Source organism: Canis lupus, chromosome X, assembly GCF_003254725.2.
Source record: "Canis lupus dingo isolate Sandy chromosome X, ASM325472v2, whole genome shotgun sequence".
Classification (NCBI taxonomy): domain Eukaryota; kingdom Metazoa; phylum Chordata; class Mammalia; order Carnivora; family Canidae; genus Canis; species Canis lupus.
This window is the reverse complement of record NC_064281.1, coordinates 17,465,124-17,483,837: the sequence shown is the minus strand read 5'-3', so window position 1 is coordinate 17,483,837 and position 18,714 is coordinate 17,465,124. Positions and strand designations below refer to the sequence as shown.

The 18,714-nt window shown below is 43.8% G+C and overlaps 1 protein-coding gene across 3 annotated transcripts in view; it reads left to right on the top strand.

Moving 5' to 3' along the window:
* Window positions 1-1,988, top strand: part of SMPX (small muscle protein X-linked) — a 58,097-nt gene extending 56,109 nt beyond the window's left edge. For all 3 annotated transcript variants that reach the window (XM_025438473.3, XM_025438466.3, XM_025438455.3), the window contains exon 5: window positions 1,600-1,988. The gene's annotated coding sequence lies outside the window, so the exon portion shown is untranslated. The remainder of the gene's footprint in view (window positions 1-1,599) is intronic.
* The last annotated feature ends 16,726 nt before the right edge of the window (window positions 1,989-18,714 follow it).

The following is an 18,714-nucleotide window of genomic DNA, read 5'->3' as shown; positions in this document are numbered from 1 at the left end:
ACCATAACAAATATAATAATGAAAATATCTGAAATATTGTGAGAATTACCAAAATGTGACAGATGCCAAGTGAGCAAATGTTATTGGAAAAATTATGCCCACAGACCTGCTCAACACAGGGGTGCCACAGCCCTTCAGTTTGTTAAAAGTGCAGTATCTGCAAAGTGCAATAAAGTGAAACGCGAGAAAACACGGTATGGCCATATAAACAAAAACTGCATTACAGCAATGCTGTAAATGGTAAATGACAAAATGTGCTCTAAGAACACTGGAAAGCCAAGCATTCTAGAAGACCTCTGCTACAGGGCTCACTGGCCATGACTGGGTCCCATGACTACCCCTACCTCAAAGAGATACCGGCAGGGAGAGTACTTGGCCACCAGCCTCTGTAGTAGAGGAAAACGAGGGTGAAGGTAGTTGAGCGTGGGTATGGAGAGAAGCCAGCCCTAGTGTCTGCCACAGCAGTGAGGGACCTTTGTTTGTGGAATTTTCTTTCTCCAGCCACTGACAATAAACAAATGTGAGCATTCCACTTGTTAGAAAAGATTCATCTTGTTCACATAAGGAAGTAACACAAGGAATGACACCCAGGAATAATGGAAAACAAATGTGTGAGTGATGTCAAAAGATCTTTACATTACAAGAGATTTTAAAAGAAATGGCACCGTATGCATTAGCTATGGGTGCATAACCAACTCCCCGTCACCCAAATCCAATGGCTTAGAACATTTATTATCCTAGCTCGTATGTTCCTGGCTCAGCTGATTTAGGCTGGGCTCACTTAGGCATCTTTTTTTTTTTTTTTAAAGATTTTATTTATTTATGAGACAGAGACGTAGGCAGAGGGAGAAGCAGGCTCCACGCAGGGAGCCCGATGTGGGACTCGATCCCGGGCCTCCAGGACCATGCTCTGGACTGAAGGCAGGTGCTAAACCTCTGAGCCACCCAGGGATCCCCCTCACTTAGGCATCTCTATAGCTGGAGGCTCTGTGCTAATGGGGCCTGGTGGGGACGTGTTAGCTGGGGTGGCTCAGCTGCACATGTTTCTCATCCTTTTCCTGGGATTAGCGGGCGGGCCAATGGCAGATGTGCAAGAGAGTTAACAAACACATGTGACACCTGTTCAGGGTCAGAACTGACAGACCATCACTTCTGCCTCATTCTGTTGGCTGAAGCAAGTCTCATGGCCAGACTTAGATGTGAGGAATTATACCCCACCTATGATAGTAGGCAACTAAAAAGTTACACGGCAATGGGGATGGCTGTGCGGAGGGGTGGAGAATTGGGGCCACGACTGCAAATTTACCACAGGCACCAAAGGTCTTGCAAGTCACACACATAAGGTTAGCATTATACTCTAATTCTTCCAGAAGGAAGCCATCCTAATTTAGTTTGGAATTATTTAAATCACTAGAGTCAAAGCGGATGGTCACACCTACTCACAGTTCACTTTATATTCATCGAATCAAGAGATGAAGTTTCCAAGTGAAAATAATGTCTCCAATTTTGACTTTTACCTATCACATTGATTTTCAAGCTATCCCTACATTATATCTTACGAAAACAAAACTAATGCTTCCTTTGGCTTTTCTTTTGCAGGTTTGATGTGAAGAACTGAAGAGAAAGAGAATGGATTCAAATAAAAATAGCTCATGAAAAAATTTTATATATTTGTATGAAGATTACGAACCTCCTGAATGCCTAAGCCTCTAGCAGGAATGTCTTGTTTGTACATTTGTATCTCTGCCTTCTCGTTGGCTTCACTTCTTACTTTACCTTCCTGTTTGGCACCTGGCAAAGCAAATCAGCTGAAGAATTCACCAACTGGAGGAGGAACTGGATTTCACAGAGAGGGATAGGGCAATATGCATGACAATAATTTTGATAGGAAGTTCTCTATACTTCACACACTATTTTGGTCAATATTTGGAATGTATTTTAGTTCTTCACATCCTAAATTATATCAATAAACTTTTTATGAGTTCAAATACTTGAGTAAATATAAAATGTGAATCTAGACTAAATCAGTTTTTGTATCTTCAGATAGCTACATATTCCTCTTCATGGAGAGAAATGAGATATAAGAGCCAGCCAGGGGTGCCTGGTGGCTTGTTCAGTTAAGTGTCTGGCTCTTGGTTTCAGCTCAGCTCATGATCTCGTGGGTGGTGAGATGGAGCCCTGCATTTGGGCTCCACGCTCAGTGGGGAGTCTGCTTGAAGATTCTCTCCTTCTGCCCCTTCCCCCACTTGCACTCTCACTCTCACTCTCTTTCTCTCTCTGAAATAAATAAATTAATCTTAAAAAAATAAAAAAGAGCCAGCCAGATCCCACATTGCTTACATGGGGGTTTCTCTTAAATAACTGGGTACCATGGGTAAAACTAGGGCTGACTGGTCGCTACAAATGGGGTTAAACAGTGCCTTATGACTTGATGGGATGAGCACTGAGTGTTATACTATATGTTGGCAAATTGAATTTAAATAAAAAATGTAAAAGAATAGCTCCTTAGGAACTGGGCATTGTTGATAGTCCTCCTCCAAGGATGACCTTCATGGTGAATGTGTTGTACTTCCATAGAGGCCTAGAAATTCCCTTTGCCCAGATGAGGCAGAGTTCATTAAAAGGCACAACAAAATAAACCTGAAAGATCGGAACCAGAGAGGGGCAGATCATACCTTAGGTGTCCAAAGAAAGGCGAAATGTGTCTCCTGCTGCTAAGATGGAGAGTCTCTATGTAACATAATCAGTGGCCAACACCATCATAAACCAAAAAGAGTCACCCATGTCCCTCTAGAGTCTTCTGATCTTCCCAGATGCCAGGCAACTTCACAGTGTGAAGATTTGAGGAACCTGGTTCTGGAGACTGCATTGTTTTAAAGGTAAGTGTGTCACCTATCTGGTATGCAGAGACCCCAGCACTGTGACTTTGTTCCTTGCTTCAGTGCCTCCCGTTAAAAAAAAAAAAAAAAAAAAATCAGGGCAGCCCGGGTGGCTCAGCAGTTTAGAGCCACCTTCAGCCCAGTGCATGATCCTGGAGAACTAGGATCGAGGCCCGTGTGTCGGGCTCCCTGCATGGAGCCTGCTTCTCCCTCTGCCTGTGTCTCTGCTTCTCTCTTTCTCTCTCTCTGTCTCTCATGAATGAATAAATAAAATCTTTAAAAAAATCAGATGTACCTCTAAATATCTCAAGCAAAAATCAGTCTTTAGCTTTTCTGTTTCGTAGAGATCAGTTTCCCAAAGCAAGACTATCAGGCACATGTGACTGGCTGTAGGTTCAGTAGGGCCTAATGAGTTTAGGTTTTCCTGAAAGGGTATCCATCTGGCTGTGGGACCTAGGTATCTCTCTGGGCTGTGGCTTAGCCTGGTGGTCCAAATCTAATATAGATGCACAGGAGGCAAATATCAGTCAGAACAAAACCTGCTGGCCTAATCCTCTGTCAGCAGAACAGGTCCTAAATAACAGGGCATTGTGTTGCCATTCCGCTCCTTCCTAATTAGGGTAGTTGGGTAGGGTGGTGGTTGTCCGCTGTTTATAATCTCAGCGTTCCCTTTGTTTATATATAAATGATTCATGTTCAGTTTTAAAACGACATTCTGGTTGGATGTCATAAAAACTGTCTTCACATTTTCCTGTGGTCTCTCAAGTCATATGTGCAGCATAATACAGACCAGAGGCATCAGCCAAATTCAGCGGATTTGTGGAGAGCTTCTCATTTTACTATATATTTTGTTTTGTTAAGGAGCAAATTCTCTGTATTTGGGAGTTAGCAAGTTCCACAGCCTGTCATTTATTGGACAGCACATATAATGTAGGAGAAGACAGAGTTTCTTTTCAATGAAGTTCTTTTTTAAAAAAAATTCACATGCCTCATGCTAAATGGCTCTTAAAAAACCCATATATCACGTTGAAACAGCCTTATTTATCTTACGCGTTTGTAATCAACCAATTATTATGCCACTTTTCCGTGGGGAAGAAACAAGATACAAGTCGTTGAAGGTTCATTAGGAGAGAGAGAACAAAACTAGAAATGACATCAGTTTGAGCAATTAAAGTCAAGCATAAGGTACAATAGCGTTTTTAGTACAAGTGCTGTAAATGGTACAAGTGTCAGATGTTCTGCTGACAGGTGGGGATGTTCGAGTGTGATCACAGTCGCTCTGCCCACACTGCCTGGCTGCCTACTCTATGGCAAGCTCTATGCTAAGTGCTGGGAGGAGCACAGCACATTCACCCAAAAGATCACCTTGCTTCGAACCCCTCCTCACATGCCTTCTCCCCACTCCCTCCCCATATGAGATGTTCCTATACAGTGCTGGAGTGAGGGAAAGAGAAGGCCTCCCGCGGGGTTCAGGCCTGTGTGAGACACTTGAAAAGCTTCTCCCTTTGGAGTAGAAGCCATCTGGAATAAGCAGGGCTCTCCAAAATCTTCCCAACCACTCATTTTTTATGATCTTTACATTTTAAGAGCACAGATTGGAAGGTAATTAGCCTTGCTTCCAAGGTTACTTCCTGAGTAGCTGAACGACAAAGTCAAATTCTAAAAGTTAGGCCTAGGGCATGGGGATGATGATGACTCAAATGAATTTCTCATTTCTAACTAGAACAGGTAAAGGATTTACAAAAGACCTCTCATTTCTGATAAGGAACCCTAGTAATCTGAATGTACCATCCCATGGAGCTACCACTCTGACATTCTTGGGCTGACCTAGAATTAGGGCTCTCCCCTCGGAGGTAACACCTGGAAAGGTTCATGAGGAAGGAGAACAGAGCTTGTCTGGATTCAAGGACCTCAGGTTGATCAATTACAACCAGTTCCCCTTGAAGGCGTGTGGCATTATCCCAGTGCTTTGCAATCTAGCTTGAACTAGAAACGACACTTAACTTGGTGATTGATGCTCCCTTGGGATTTTAACCTGCTGCTGAACGTAGGCATCACGGTGGCCCACAGCTAGTTCCTTGCCTCCTCACACCATTAATGACATTTCTGTGCCTCTCTAAGGGAGACGATATATTACTATAACATTCAGACGCCATTGTGTATTCAGTCAACAAGCCCCACACAGAACAACCACTTGGGGAGAACCGACCCACCAGCGTGTTGCTAGGTGAAGAAAACCATTCAAGTTCTTATACTGAGTTCATTTTTTCTCTAAGCAAATGACCCAACCTGCTTAGATTCTGCACTGAAGGCAAATCACACTGTCAAAAAAATATATATGCTGATTATAAAAGAGGGGATTCAGCTGTAAAATAAGATTACGGCCTTAACAACACCATCACCTAAAGGTGTTCTTCAGAGAAAGAAAAACAACCTCAATTAAGCAATCATTTTCAGATTCTGGGATGCACTTGGCCTCATATCCTTCAACCCAATGCTTGTTTATTAAAGGAAGAAAAATCACTCCCATAACATTTGACTTCTGTGCAAAATAATTCAATGCCACCCTTGACTAGGAGAGACTGCACCATCAGATAACAAGGCTCTTTTTTATGGCCAATTCTTCCCCTGGTTCAGTGAGGATATATTCAAGATGCAGATTCCACAGGGAATGGGGCTTTCCCCTTAGGCCTCGGATGCCTGCAGATGAGCTGCAAAGCAAAAGCAGGTCTGCACTCTAAAATCTCATTTTCAAATGTCATCCTGAGTTGGGAAAAGCAATGGTGGGGGTGGGGGTGCAGGCAGGACTTTACCTCAGTGTGGGTTGCTTATGGTCTCTAGACAAAATAATTCTAGGCTTCTCTGGAAGCAGTTCCTGCTTTTTAATACTGCTCACGCATCTATGATGCACTAGACAAGACAGGGTCCTGGAGGAACTGTTCAGAAGCGTTCTGAAACACACCAACGTTCAGTCCACACACTCACACAAGCCACACTGCTTTACAGCTTTAATTAAAAGAAAAAAAGGCATGGGGAGGGAGGAGGTTTCATGCCTTACTTATAACTTTTCCGGGGGGCTTCATTTTATATAGTGTTTTCTGGCTCTGACCACACAGAGAAAGATTCTTGGGCTCAGGCAATCTTCACCCTCCTCACCCAGCAGGAGCCGAGCTTTCCTGCATTCAGTGGGAGCCAAAGGAAATATCTTAACTCCCAGGAGGCCGGATACCCATGAGGCCATGGACATTTCTGCTCAGTATTGAAAAATTAGGTATTTGCTTAGTATTCTAAAATCTGGGTGAATCCAACTTTATTATAATTTCTTTAACATGGAATGCTGCATTTATTTAAATTTGCAGGCAAGGAAACCAGCATACCTGTCCCTAGGGATTAAATAATTGTGTACAAACCAAGATTCCTTAAATCATAAACAAACATAAAACACCAAAAAAAACCCACCCACCCCTCACTCCAAACTTATTTTTTTTTTCCAAATCTTGAAGTCTTTGCCAGGCACTGCGGTTATGATAATGACGACCGAGGAGGAGGGTTGGGGGCTCCATTTGGAATCCAGGTAAACCACACACATATGGGGTGAGGAATAGGGAAGGAGGAAAGAGTCAGGAGAGATGTCCCTTAGTGAGACCCACTGGGCTCCAAATTCTGTAGTTCGATCCTGGTCGACTACTGGGACCCCCACCCACAGTTCAACATTTTGGTCCTACTTTACTTAATTGCTTATTTCCCTAGACTTTTCCCAACATATTTTCTTTACCATCTGGGAAAGGAACTCCCTCCTCTCTGCTCTGGAACCTTCCAATTTGGATAACTGGACTCTGGCTGCAGATATGCTGTAATGACTGTGGCATTAATTTCCTTGGAGAGTGTGCGTCCACCAGAGGCTTTACCACTATCTGCCCCCCTGGAATCATTCCTTCCATTTGGCCCTGGATATAAAACAATAATGCCTATTGCTGGCTGGAAAACAAACCGTGGGAACTGGCATGTTTTTCAATGAGAGGTCATGGAGAACAGCGCTGGCAATGACCCACTGTATCCCCCAGACCTTTCGTTTAGAGGCTGAACGGAGGCAATGATCTCTAACAGATGCACCATTAGGCAAGACCTACATCTGAAAGCTCCGTTGATTCAGATATTCAGTAATTAAGTTGTGGGCCAGCGAGCACATTATCTGCAATCAAACATGTCCCTGATCAGTGATTAGACGGGCAAACATGTGACCTCATTATCTCTGCCAAAGGATGATTATGTAATAGTCTCTCGTCCTCAGACATCATGGTTATTTGCCAGCTTTTGATCCCAGTAAATAAGCTGAAATCACTTGCTGTGGTTCTGGGAATCAGATTTGTAGGACAACTGATTCTTCCTTGAGAGACTTGACCCATTCGGGCTGATAACTATGTACTAAAAACTCTACAGAGACTCAGACCCAAGGTGGATGGATCAGAGAGGGGGGAGCTGCAAAGAAAGTCTGAGGGGTGGCCAGGTGTTGCCTGCTTTACCCAAAGATATGTTACAGCACATGCTTTTAAGCTGCAGGGCTTTCTTGCTACTTAAGAAGTAGTAAAGAGAAAGGTGTGTAGGAAGGAAGGAGGGAGAGATAATGAGAAAGAACATGAGAGAGGGACAGAGAGGAAAGAAGGAGAGAGAGCATTTGCTTCCAGAGCCCCATAGTCAGGTCACTGAAGATTCTGTGGCTTCTGAGGTCTGGCTGAGCAGGGGAAGCCTATCTGTTTCGTGCACAATCAAACACTCATCATCTATTTTTTTCTGAAGGGTAAGGAGGATGCATGAGAGCTTCCAAGTGCATGTGAGGAGCCAAGAAAGGACTAAAAGATAATCTGGCTTGGGGTGACCTGAGACATCTAAATGTCACATCGCCTCGATGCACATGTGACCTGGAACTGCCCTGGGGTGACTCAGGCATCAGCCCTTTCTTAATCCCTTATTTGCTCTCCTTACTCCAGTGAGATTAACACAGCCACAGCCCACAGAGCAGCTCTGAGCAGCCCTCCCTCCTGCTTTCAGGGGCCAACTCCACAGTTCTGCACACAGTTAGGAGCTCCGTCGGTGTCCAAACTCAGATTGATCTGCATTAAAATCCTGGCTGCTTCATTAGAGTAACAATCACTTAAAATGCTGCATGTGTTTTCAAAACTAAAACTACAGCCAAATCAATAGGCAGCGAGCCTCAATCCTGTGCAGGCCCAGGCGTATTGGAGGAAAGAGCACCATGCAGCAGAGTCCCTTCATGTAGGCACTTTCCAACAAGAGCTGTGAAGGCTGTGTTTGAGGGGGCTATTGAGGGCCATATGTGACGACTACACACGGAGCAAAGTTACAGGGAGCAGTTATCAACAGTGATTTAAGATGAATCTATATAGCTTGTGGTTTAAATCATGATCAAATCATTTGGACTCAATGGAACCCCCCCCCCCATAAGCCAGATTCCTCTAAACCACAAGTTATGAATTAGGCAAAAGTTCAGGGTAGTAAGCACATCAATAAGCATTTTGTTTGTTTGTTTGTTTGTTTGTTTGCTCTGTCTTCGTTTCCTTTCCTAGCAGAAGACTCTGGGACAAGTATTCGATGGAAGGTACCTTGTTTGGGTGGAGAGGGAGACACCCACAGGGGTCTGGGCAGATAACGCAAGGCCGGGAAGGCAGCTGAGTGAGGAGGGAGGCTGGGAAGCCAGTTACGACTATGGGTAACTGAAGCCTAACTCCACAGGGGAAGCTCTGGAAGTCTGAAGACAATACACGGCCCAGGGCGATCCCAGTTCAAACAAGGGGGCTGGGGTATCTATGCGCCAACTTCCATCTATCCCTGATTGAGGGCTGTCCGCTGCAGCAGCAGGTGGAGTGCATGTTGCAGGCCAGAGAAAGCCCTGGACAAAGGAGGGCGGTGATTGGCAGGTCGGAAGCTAAGTTATTTGTGCTGAAATGTACAAGCCAAGAGGTGAGGCCCCAGGGCCCCTTATGACTTCTTTGTACAAAACATTTTAAAAAATTGTAGATAACAGACACATTTTCTACTGAAGATGTGACTGGCTAAATATCCATCATTACTTTAATCCAGAGGGTGAATCATTCCTGGTGTTTTCCCACTACAAATGAGTGAAGGGTCAAAGACATGGATAGGGGAGTTGCATCCTTTTCTCTCTTTTTATTTCCTCTACATTTTGAAACAATACCGATGATGAAAACCATTTTTAAAATAGAAATTCTATAGGACATCTTATCTCAATTCATTTCACAACTCTCTCCCATTCCCCCTCCTGCATATTTTTCAAACTCCATTTTCATCATAATGATATAGAGATAAAGCCAGGAAGGCATATATTTATCTGTAGTAACTAAACCTAGATCTATATAAATAAATATGGAAGTATATCTGTATAAATATGGATAATTACTACATGATTAATGATATTTGCTCTCCATATATAATTAACATATAAGATGACTATTAACACTGAAGGCTTGTTTTTATTTTTAAAATAGATGAATGTATCCCTCGAAAAACAGTTAATCAGACCCTAATTTCTCTTTTCTGTAAAGGCAATTTCATCTATTAGAATTTTTTGAACCTTGAAATAAAAATCCTCATGGTTACAAACTGTGGCCCCAAAGTACCCCTGACTTTTCATCATTCTTGTTTATGTCATTGCAAAACTGTACATGACTTGGGGCTTATGTATCAGTTCAATAAGAAAGCTCCCTTGAACAAAGTGATAAAAAGAGTGAGAGAGAAAGAGAACTTGAACACAGTATGTACTCGGTACCGCTGACTTGGTCGGCTGCTAGGCTCTGCAGTGAACCTGGCAAAGGAGGTAAGAGCATCCAGAAGGAATTGGGAGGAAAAGCACCAGCGGTGGAAATGCGGTCAAGGAGATCATTATATGAGGTCCTGAGAAGGCCTGAGGTTGAAGGGTGGCAAGCAAGTCCTTTCCACCAAGTGGCTTCCATACCACGACAGCAAGTCCGAGCCCTGGGAGTGCCGGGAGTCTAGAAAACATAGAAGGCAGTTTCATGGCTGCCAAATGTCAAAATGTCTTCAAAGTGGACAGAGAGAGCTACGGGTCCCTCAGTACTCATTCTTTCTCCTCTTCCTCAGCAATAAAACCTCTAAACTTGACCTGCACAGCCACCCCTTTTGCAGCTCACAGGATTTGAGGATGAAATTCCTGCTAAGGGTCATTAGGCAAAAGCTGTGTTTATAACTCCTGCTCAGTGTGCCTGAAGGGAGAGGTCAACTGCCTCTTCCTTTGCTGTACCTCTTGCCTTCTAGCTGCACTGCAGCTGTAAGGGCAGGAGCAGCAGCAGCCGTCCTGGGCCATGCAGTAGAAGCTGTGTTGACAGGAGCCTACAGAGCCACCAGACTCCTCTAGGACCACCTCCATTTTTACGGGAGGGAAACAAAACCACTTTCTTGTACTTCAAGGTTTTTGTTACTCACAGCTGAGCCTTATTTCAACTAGTATCAGGACCATTCTTCCATGGAGATGAATATGGAAGCCCGTGAGTTATTAGCTGGGATAGATTTTCCTGTTTGACCAGCAAGTGTACTCATTTCTTACATTGAGAGGTTTGATCATTCTGTATCTTTCTCAGCCTCCCTGAGAGGGTGAGAGGGTGAAAGGACAGATACTTGCTTCCATGGAGTGCCAGGGCATGGTCACATGCATGGAGGCAGGCCATTTGAGAATGGCAAAGGAGCAGTGGACAGTTCATTATTTAGAATTCGTTCCAGACTGATGGAAGTGGCCTGCCCAATTTGATGGCAGCAGTGTCTGAGGCAAGACTGAGTACTGGGCAGTGTACACTGGTGTCCTAACCAAACTTCTCTATGGTACCTTGGTGTCCTAACCAAACTTCTCTATGGCACGATTTGGTGATGGTTCTGTCATACTCAGCCCTCTATTTCCTTCCAATCCTGGAGGGGCATTGGATAACTCACATATCCAGCAGCAGCCACTGGAAGCCCAGCAGATTAAATATCTATGGTCACTTGGAATAATGTCCTCACTGAGGACTGATTCCTCATAAGACTGCTACATCTCCACCAGCAGTGTCAAGAGCGAAACCTTCCCCCAAGAGGTGGGATCATTTTCCTCCTGGCAGGAGAGAAGAGGCAAGCAGCTGTAGGCCTCCACGTCTCTCACCTTCCCCTAATGTACACCCCTTCACCAGCATCTGCATTAAGACCGCCACGACTAGCCTCACTGTGCCCTAAATGCCCTTCCCTTCCTTCATGACAAACAGCTCAGACCAACATGTCACCCTCCTGTTCTCTGCTTGAATCTCATGGGGTGCTGCATATCTCTGACTCAGTTTCCACCTCCCAGCCTCTCTGCCTCCTGTGAAGTGCCCTCTGCAACCCCTCGTTGGTAATCAGCAAAACCTCCACTGTCCTCAGTCTCTTTTCTGAACAAACCCTGAGCACGGGCCTGCAGAACGGAGCACAGGGCATGTTGTAATGAAGGCCTGACTTTCTCCAGAGGGCATTACTTCCTGTTCATGCCTCACAAATAGCGGCTGTTTTTATTTTTACTTTCATCTTTCACATAGTACAGAACATGGAGGTGGGTAGAGTCTTCTTTGCTCCTCATGACCAGTTCCAGACCATTCTTCATCCCGCTTCCCTCCTTTCTCAAGCCCCACCCCCTGACCCTCCGCAGTCTGAATCTCCTGTCAGCCGCCCACATTCCCACTGGCCCTACTTGTTGCACTTGTTCACTCTCCCTCACTTCTTGAAGATTTCGCCTCCCGGCTCTCTATTGATCTCTCTAGCACTGTTTTGTTTCTTCAGGATTTATGTATAGGAAGTATGTGAATTTGTGTCTTCCTTCCTATATCCTAGCTTCTCAGATCCTTGACCTCTCTCTGGTTGTCGACGCTATGCTCATTCTCATGGTCATACAGAGACCTTATATTATTACTACTAAAAACTACAATTCCTTCATAGTCTCAGATCCAAACATCCATTCTCTAACCATCGCCTCCTATGTCACAGGTGACTTTGTTTAGTACCCTGATTCCAACCGTCCAGCCACATGAGGCTGTGTGAGTACAACAGTGGACTAAGCAGAGGTGGGTTTAACCAGGGCAGGGCAATGGAATGGTTGACCAAAGAAATAAAGCTGAATAAAAAAGGGCAATGAGGACCAGAGGGAAAACATGCATGAAATGATGGCAGGATCATCGGTTGTGGATCCAGTTAACATCAAGGGATTGTTGGGGGAAGTCCTTTGTTTGGTGAAGTCATTCCCAAGCCATTTACCCACTTATCCACTTATGGTCTTCTAGAGCCAGACCTGGTAAGCATTTCTCTTTTGTCCTCTTGCATGCTGTTAAGTGACGGCAGTTGATGGGAACTGTGAGGCCACAGCAGGGGGGAAGGGGCTTTTTTCTCTGACGCTGGTGGGCTTCTTCTTCCATCCTCAACGCACAGCAGCCAGCAAGGTGCAAGACACCCACGGGGATTTGCCGTCCAGCAAGTGTCTATGCATCCCTGCTGGCGGTCTCCTGGGAAGTGCCACCAGCATCCCAATAGGCAGCTTCCTACTGAGCCTCACCAACGCTCTGGCAGTTGGTTTCCAGCCTGCCATAGCTATTCTGTGGCACCTCAGCGAATTTCTCCACAGCCTGACTCTCCCTACCAAAGCTGGAATCTCAGTCTCGGTGGATGAGGCCTCTTTCAGATTTGTTCCTTCCTTAGGCGTTCAGACTTAGCCTCGAGGTAGTGGCTGCTCTCTATATCCACTATTCCTGTATTCTTTCCAGCTGTCCATGCTATTTAGTATCTAACCTCCTGTCACTAGTGAGTAATCCTTTAAATTTTCCAAATTACTATGCAATTTCTGTCTCTTAACTTCCTAAAGGAAGTAATGCAGTAGAAAGCCAATTCTCGACGTCTACACTTCCTACCACTAGAATCAGATCAGCATGTTCCGGTGGCCAATCAAGTCACTCCAGAACCAGAAGCCTTGTGCCTCAAGATAATTGCAGGCTGTACACTTATAATCAGCAAAAATCTGGGGAATATGTAGAAATGAGGGTATTAGACCCAAAACGGAAAAGCACAACTTTCTATTGGGCTGAATTAATCAATATGGGTCCACTTCCCAGAGGTTCTGGATCTAGTAGGGGAGCTTGAGAGGCTGCAAATATATCTAAGAATTTACCTGTCTGGTTGACTGAAACCTAGAGTCAGTTGTGGCTCATCTTAAATGAGGCTGAGATCCAAAAAATTCATCTGCAAGGATTCTAGAGACTTACAGACATTGTAATGCTTGTGTTGATTCATTTTTGTTTCCATTACTGTTGTCACTTGAGAAACCCCAAAAGACAACCCCCTCCCTGTGGCCTTGAGAAATAAATTGGTGAAGGGAAGGCATCTTCTCTATAGCCCAGAATTCCTGACAGGAGATGGTATGTACAAATGGCTTCCTGCTATCAATGTGTTAGGAATATATCACTGTGACAAAGGCCAGGGGACACTACTTCACCACCAGAAGCAAGATGATCATGGTTACTGGAGTGGGAATCAGAAGATGCTGAGCCATGAGGTTCTTTGGCAGTAATGGGTTGATCACAGGATCACCAGGGCTGAAGATCTCGGGTAGTCTACTAAGGCCCTATTTAGCTTTTAAAACAACAACAAAACTCCTTATCTGGTTAACAGAGGTTAGATATGCACCAGAAAATAAAAATACCTGGTTGAGGCCTCTCATCCATTCTAAAACCTGAGTCATCCCCCTTCCACAGCTTCTTCAAGTGGGGACCCTGCAAAGACCTCCCCAGCACTTTTTGAGTCTTTCTTCTGGCCCTCATCAGAGATACTCTGTGGTTTACCATGGGAAACATGCACTGGGGAAAGGGAAACACATACACGTCTGGGGGATTATTGGACACTGGGTCTAAGGTAGCATTAATTCCTGAGGACCCTGAAAGTTACTGCAGCCCCTTAGTCAGAATGGTCAGAAAATAAATGGAGTCCACCTCATGGTAATGCCTACGGGAACCCATTCCCAGGGTTGTTTCCTCAGTTCCTAAACACATTCTCAGAAACAGGCTGTGGCAGACTGGTTTTCTTTTTCAAGGACGGATGCAGTACCTCCCATCCCTATAGTGTTCTGAAATATGAACTTGATACTTCCTCGGCGAGAGGCAGAGTCTGTTTCTCCAACCCTTTGAATCTGGGTGGGCTCTGTGACTGTTCTGATCACAGAATAGGGCAGAAGTAATACCATACCAGTTTTATGTGTAACCCTTAACTGGCCAGGCACTTTTCTGCTTCGCGCTTCTTGCAAAACAGCCTCCCTGTAAGAAGACCAGCTACCTTGAGGCCACAACACTGTGAGAAGGCCAACTCAGTATGAAATGTCTCAGGGAAAAAGAGGTAAATAGGACCGATGACTTGGTTTGACCGTGAGAATGGGCTTTACCAAATAGATGAAATGGCAGACATTTCCCAAAACTTGAGTGAGCTAAAATAAAGCTGTAGTTCCAAGCTTTTGATGAAAATATAATTAAAGCACATGGCAATATCAAGATACCCTATAAATAATACTGTAACAACAAATAGTTAAAAACATTTGCTGAACTTTTCTGACTATAAAGGCTAAGTGAGATGGCTATTGCAGAAAGGGCAACAAGTAATATTAAGTAATATTAATAATATTGTCACACTAATATCTTTTTTAAAAGATTTTATTTATTTATTCATGAGAGAGAGAGAGGGAGAGAGAGACAGAGAGGCAGAGACACAGGCAGAGGGAGAAGCAGGCTCCATGCAGGGAGCCCGACACGGGACTCAATCCTGGGTCTCCAGGATCATGCCCTGGGCTGAAGGCAGACGCCAAACCGCTGAGCCACCCAGGGATCCCACAGTAATATCTTTTTAGAAGACTCTCAGAAATGGAGAAAATAAATGATTCCAAGAGTAGATGACAATTTATTTCTCAAGTCGTACAGTTCTAATTCTTTGCTTTTGATAACACTGAAAAACCTATGAGCTGGGAGCTGTAACATCACTGAAAATAGTATTTGTTGCTAGATCGCTATGTAGCTTTTAGCACGAATTTGGAAAGACTTCAACAAATTGAGGGACAGAATTGTTCCATTCCTATATACTTATTTATGTGAGCAAGATTTCTCAGTACCCACAACTCTAACAATGGAAAAATAGAAATAAATTGTTCAATTGCTGCTGAACCCTGCCCCATTCATAGTCATCTATGGATATATGAATGAGTTTTTAAAAATCAGCCCCTTCCAGGGGGATCCCTGGGTGGCTCAGTGGTTTAGCGCCTGCCTTTGGCCTAGGATGTGATCCTGGGGTCTGGGGATCATGTTGGGTTCCCTGCATGGAGCCTGCTTCTCCCTCTGCCTGTGTCTCTGCCTCTCTCTCTCTCTATGTCTGTCATGAATAAATAAATAAAATCTTAAAAAAAAATCAGCCCCTTCCATATTACTAACAGATGTGATTTTTAAATAATAAATTTATTTTTTATTGGTGTTCAATTTGCCAACATACAGAATAACACCCAGTGCTCATCCCGTCAAGTGCCCCCCTCAGTGCCCGCCAACTAGTCACCCCCACCCCCCGCCCTCCTCCCCTTTCACCACCCCTAGTTCGTTTCCCAGAGTTAGGAGTCTTCCATGTTCTGTCTCCCTTTCTGATATTTCCTACCCATTTCTTCTCCCTTCCCCTCTATTCCCTTTCACTATTATTTATATTCCCCAAGTGAATGAGAACATACACTGTTTGACCTTCTCCGATTGACTTACTTCACTCAGCATAATACCCTCCAGTTCCCTCCACATCGAAGCAAATGGTGGGTATTTGTCATTTCTAATGGCTGAGTAATATTCCATTGTATCCATAGACCACAGCTTCTTTATCCATTCATCTTTCGATGGACACCGAGGCTCCTTCCACAGTTTGGCTATCGTGGCCATTGCTGCTAGAAACATCGGGGTGCAGGTGTCCCGGCGTTTCACTGCATCTGTATCTTTGGGGTAAATCCCCAGCAGTGCAATTGCTGGGTCGTAGGGCAGGTCTATTTTTAACTCTTTGAGGAACCTCCACACAGTTTCCCAGAGGGGCTGCACCAGTTCACATTCCCACCAACAGTGCAGGAGGGTTCCCCTTTCTCCGCATCCTCTCCAACATTTGTTGTTTCCTGCCTTGTTAATTTTCCCCATTCTCACTGGTGTGAGGTGGTATCTCATTGTGGTTTTGATTTGTATTTCCCTGATGGCAGGAGATGTGATTTCTATTAAAATTTGCTTTATTGTTTTATGATTATCAGTACTTATATTTATGCCATTTTGATCAACTGTGCACAAATAATAACTAATGATAACTTAGTCTAAAGAATATTTTTCACACAGAGATAAAACTTAAAATTCTAGGTGATTGGTATATATTTATCACAGAAATCTGAGGAAACAGTCTTCTAATATTTCAAAGCTTATTTGATACAGTAAAGCAGCTGCTCGTGTCATTGATGAACAAATGAAATTGTCATGTATCTTTATTTTTGCCTGCCGTCTTCCTTGCTAATGCAAACAGAATTATCAGCCAATATCCATATCAGAATTACATTTATTAATGACTTGAGCAACTTCTTGGCTGAGCTGGAATAGTAATCAAGCCTTCATTCGTAGTCTGTTTTTGTCAAATCATGGTTGAATTGTAACTACAAGTGGCAAAAACAACAACAACAACAACAACAACAACAACAACAACAACAAACAATGAAATGTTTCATTCCAAAAACGCTAAGCTTTTTTTTTTTTTTTTTTTTTTAAGTAGGCCCCATGCCTAGTGTGGAGCTCAATGCAGGGCTTGAACTTACGACCCTGAGAACAAGACCTGAGCTGAGGTCAAGAGTCCAATGCTTAACCCTCTGAGCCACCCAGGTACCCCTGAAAAACCTAAACTTTGACCATCAACCAGCAGTATGGAACTTACAATAAAGAACATTGCATATTTTATTATTATTGGTAAATTAGGCTAAACATCCTTTATATCGGCAAAATTTACAACAGATATCTCCCCCCTCCAGGAGAGCTGATGGTTAAACATTTACCAGCTTACTGCAGCAGCCAGCCAGCGGCAGCAGGTTTGAGGGGAATGGGAACCTGAAGGCTTAATGGAGGAGGGAAGTTGTAAATACCTCAAAATCAGGTATAGAAACAAGGACCAGAGCCTCTACCCAGATTCTCTTCCTCATCATGCCATGTGTTTATTTACACATTTTTAAGTGATTGCCCTGCTACTGCACACAGAGCAGGCCAGTGGTTTAGAAGGGATTAGGACAGAAGTATCTATCACTTGGATGCCTCAGGCAAGGGACAGAAGAAATAACTGAGGAAATACTGGGTTATTTTTTTCGGGAATAGAATAGGTTGCATTATTTGCAGAGGGAGTGTGTGTGTGTGTGTGTGTGTGTGTGTGTGTGTGTGTGTGTATTTTTTCAGACACATGCAAAAATGAGTCTTCAGGGATGTTGTACAACGAAAGGGGTGGAGAACCCTCTCTACCTTGCACCCTTTCTCATGTCTGAGCAATGGCAGGCAGCCTGAATTTTGGAGGGAGGAACAGTCCCGCCCCCTACCAAGGAAATGAAAATATGTACTTTTAGTGACCCTTGGTAGCTGGATTTTTTTTTTTTTTTGCATATTATCCAAGCTGAGAAAAATTCAATCCTTCCACTCAGGATTTTGGATCTGGAGACAAAAAGAGGGAATAGTTTAGAAATGTTTGCAGTTACAGGCACAGTAGCCAGCATCCAGAGGTGACAGAGTCAGGGGTAACAGGGCTCAGACATGGTTTCTTTAATCTATTCTTCCTACGATACAGTTTTAGTAATGGATCCAACTGTTGGCGTCCTTTGTTTCCTGCCCCCTTTCAGAGCCAATTCTCCAACCTTCCTGTTAATTCTGTGAGCTATTCAATAAATTACTGCAATAAATTAATTTTCTGCTTAAGGTAAGTAGAGTTGGTTTCTGTAGGTGGAATTACTAAAATATGCCCAGAAGGAAGTCTTTTAAAGGATCATGCTATGACTCTAAAATGCAGGCATTTCCTAATGAGACCCTTGGCTAGAAGCTAGAAATCTGTTGCTGGGAAATTGAGGAGAACATAAAGGCTGGGGGTGTGTTTGGCTGCTTAACATAACATCCATGGGAAATGACCAAGATAGATTGCTCAGAAGTCCCTACTGTTCTCATAGGTCTATTACAGGGGAAAATTGTCTTGATGATAGTTAAACCTCTTTTCCAAATCATGCATTTCATTTTGAACATTTTTTTTGCAATCATCATAGTTCTGCATCGTATTTTTACAAGAGGGCTGGCCAGGCATAGCAATTTCTGACACCCGTCAGCATTTCCCTTTACCATGTTTCAAGGACTTTGTGCAGAAGAAGCTCATCCATGCTGTCATCATCACAGCTCATCTTTAGGAAGTCAACAGTTGGTCTAAATGTTCCAGGGGTACACTGGCCACCAGAGCTTGCCCAGCTCTGCATCTCTCATCTTGTGGTTTGTGTTCAACAATCACTGAGGTTGTTTATCAGTGGAGCAACAGTTCAAAATGTGTCTTGCACTTACATTAGTTTTCTCTTGTTTAAGGAGTCACCAACACATTAGCCGTTTGAAACGATATGAATTTATCACCTCATGGTTCTGTAGGTCAGAGATCTGGGTGGCACCCCTGCTTCTACTGTTCTAGGTCTCAAGGCTGAGGTCAAGGGGTCTGGTAGCTGGAGCCCTCTTTTGGACATCCTGGAGAAGAATCT